The 3426-nt window shown below is 50.9% G+C and overlaps 1 pseudogene; it reads right to left on the bottom strand.

The window, feature by feature from the left end:
• Positions 1 to 1821: 1821 nt before the first annotated feature.
• Positions 1822 to 2793, bottom strand: LOC132085735 (zinc finger protein 239-like; annotated as a pseudogene).
• Positions 2794 to 3426: the final 633 nt, after the last annotated feature.

The following is a 3426-nucleotide window of genomic DNA, read 5'->3' as shown; positions in this document are numbered from 1 at the left end:
CTGATGTTAAAGTCTATGTTAATGCAGGTGATTCTGACAGCATAACAGATGCTAAGCCAAATCGACCAAAATTTGACTCACGCATTCAGTACGCTGATTTCTGTTTCACAGTCTCTGTCAGGAAGGACAAAAGGTATTTTTAACTTAGGCAAGGAACGTCTGGATAGTAATGCTCCTTGGTGTCGCTTGTTTATTATCACTGGTTTCTTAATTGCAGTGGATCTTTTCTTTTTGTTGACAAGAGTTACATTTATTACGGCTGTTAGGTCTAAAACGTAAGCTTTTTGCCGGCTGCGGGGCAGAGAGAGAAGCACTGGCGCTGGAAAAGCGCTCTGGTCCCCCACCGCTTGTGTCAGAGCGGATGAACCCCCCCCTGCGCTGGGCTTCTACGGCGGCTCTGCTTCCCCCGTGGCTGCCTCCGCTACCACCGCTGCAGCGCAGCATTTCAGGCGGTCGCTCGCCGCGGCTGCTCTCCATGGCGCAGCGCCCACGCCGAGTTCGGAGCAGCACAGCCCCGCAGGCGCCATCAGCCGTGGCTGCTACCTTGCACTCAGAGACATGCTGAAGCAGTCTATTGTGCACTACCCACTATAGCTTACTTAACTTCTTGGCAGTTTTATCACTCTCTAAAGTAGCCTCCCGTAATAAGTCACTGAATTTACGCCACTCCATTAACTCGTAAACCGTATGGGGGTTAATAAAAACTCCCCTACTGTAGCCATACGTCCAAAGTCCTGGTAAATCCTTTTGTAAATCTACCCCCTTAACCTGCCTTTTTTGTAAATATGCTGCTTGCCTTTCCATACCTAAAATTGTCAGCACTGATTGCAGCCTCTTCAAGGGCCGTGCAGAACGTATCAGTTGGGCTCGCCTGTACGACACCCAAGGCACAACGTGTCTCAGCTTCTTTTTTATCCCTTTTGTTGTGTTTACTGCCGCCCGGGCTGCTCGGACCTGACCTGTTTCTTCGCTCCTCCGTGGTGTGTTGCTGTATCACGTCCGGGTGTCACCATTTGTAGAGGCGAAGGGAGACGACCCATCCTTTGATCAGCATCGAACTCCAATTTATTGATCCAACATGCACATTTTATAACAGTGTTAATTAAGTTCATACATATTGCAAAACCCGAGCTCATCATTGGTTATCGATTACACATCAACCCCTCCTTTTGTTTTCAATACCTGTGGTTTGTTATTGAGACTAAGACTTGTTTGTCTCATCCTGTTATGAACGGTTCTCAAGGCCTCCATGTTTGTCACTCTGCTTTCCCATAACTATCCAAGGACAAAATATTTACTTGTTATTAAAAAACAACCTGAGAACTTCTGCTGTTTACATAAACGTGCCTGAGAATTTTGTTGTTTACAGGAACAGGCTTTGAGAATTTGCTTCTCACAGCTGCCTTTTACTTTTCCATCAGCTGTATATGATTATGGCATGTCTGAACAAAACTCTATAAGCCATTTCTGAGCAAAATTCTCCAACAGATCCCCAAAGGTAACAGGGTGCTCCTGTCTGAGTGCCAAGATGCACCCGGCTGTAATAACCTTTGCACCATGGTCCTGGTCCCCCATTGTCCTTTATTAAACTTTTTGCATTTTCACAGGAGAGCGAACGTGTTTTTCACATTTAGGAACGGTTTAAGTTTTTTTGTTTTTTATGGGAGGCAGTTTTGAAGAGCTACAAGTGGCTAATCTGCCTGCAACAGGGACCATTCCACGGGCTCTTTTCACCTTTCCCTACATGTCTGCTGCAACACATGGATGGTAAAGCCCTGGAGGCTCCTTAGGGGTGGTTATGGACGATTGCAGGCAGCGCCTCTATGCCCTGATCAGCGGTGACCCCTCCTGGGAACCTCCCCATTTTCCAGTTTCTGTGAAGGTGCCTGTCAAAAGCACGTTCACTCTCCTGTGAAAATGTAAAAAAATTAATAAAGGACTTTAATAAAAGTTTTATGAGAGGCTAGGACCATGGAGCAAAGGTTATTATGGCCGGGTGCATCTTGGCAGCGCACAAAGATCTTCCCGCAGTCGGGCCACTCGCAGGGCTTCCCTTACCGATGGCTCCGTTGGTGTTGGGTCAAGTGAAAGCTGCAGGAGAAGCTCTTCCCACACTGGGGACACTTGTAGGGCCTCTCCCCTGTGTGGATGCGCCGGTGGATGACAAGGTTGGAATTGTTCTTGAATCCCTTCCCACACTCGGGGCAGCAGAAGGGCCTCTCCTCTCTGTGAATCCGATAGTGCTGGAGGAGATGGGAGCTGGTCAGAAACCTCTTCCTGCATTTATCACACTCGTAGAGCCTCACCCCTGTGTGAATGCGCTGGTGCTGGACGAGGGTGGAGTTGTCCTTGAATCCCTTCCTGCAGTCAGGGCATTGGAAGGGCCTCTCCTCTCTGTGAGTATGATAGTGCTGGAGGAGAGCTGATCTGAAACCCCTTCCCACACTTGGAACACTTGTAGGGCCTCTGCCCAGTATGTGTCCTCTGGTGCGCGATCAGGTGGGAGCGCTGGCTGAAGCTCAGTCCACACTCCCCACACTCGAAGTGCCATTCCCCATTGTGGATCCTCTGGTGGCTGATAAGGCTGGAGCTCCCACAGAAGGTCTTCCCACACTCCCCACACTCGTAGGGCTTCTCCCCAGTGTGGGTCCTCTGGTGCTTGATCAGGTTGGAGCTCTGGCTGAAACTCTTCCCACACTCCCCACATTCACAGGGCTTCTCTCCAGTGTGGATCCTCTGGTGAATGATCAGGTCACAGTTCCTCCTGAAGCTCTTCCTACAGTCCACGCACATGTTGGGGCTTCTCCCCATCATAGAGCTGCTCATGGAGCCCCAGCTCCGAGCTCTGCCTCCATCTGCAGCCGCCTTCCAAGCCCAGGCTGGCTCTTTCCTCCTCAGATCCCTGCCAGCTGCGTTTGCAGCCCCTCCTCGTGCGGCATCTCCAGGGCTTTTCCTCCCCGTTGTCTTCCTGCGCCGTGGAGCCGCTCAAAACGGCCTCTTCCACCAGGTTCAGCCGCGGGGATGTCTCCTCCTTCCTCTCCATGCTCAGCTCCTGCTCTGGACGAGGAAGGACAAGGACAGGATGGGATTTGCCTCCATGCCACAGGCAAGGGCAAGGAGATCCCCCCAGGGCTGTGCTGCAGCCGGGGGCCATGCTGGGCTGGGAGATGGAGCAGCACAGAGGGGAAAGGGGCACTGACTTCCTCGTCACCAGCCTCAGTGTCCTGGGGCATCTTCCTCTGTCACAGACATCTTTTGTGAAAAATCCTTTCTTTAGGATTTTTCCCTATTCTGGAAGGCTGAGGCTGCAGAAAGAGAATGTAAACAATGGTTATCTGCTGCTGTGAAATGCAACAGGTGCACCTGTGATTGGCCCGTGTTCCATGTTTACAATTAAGGGCCAATCAGAGACCAAGCGCTGTCTGG

This window comes from Ammospiza nelsoni, chromosome 32 (assembly GCF_027579445.1).
Source record: "Ammospiza nelsoni isolate bAmmNel1 chromosome 32, bAmmNel1.pri, whole genome shotgun sequence".
Lineage (NCBI taxonomy): Eukaryota > Metazoa > Chordata > Aves > Passeriformes > Passerellidae > Ammospiza > Ammospiza nelsoni.
This window is presented reverse-complemented; position numbering and strand designations above follow the sequence as displayed.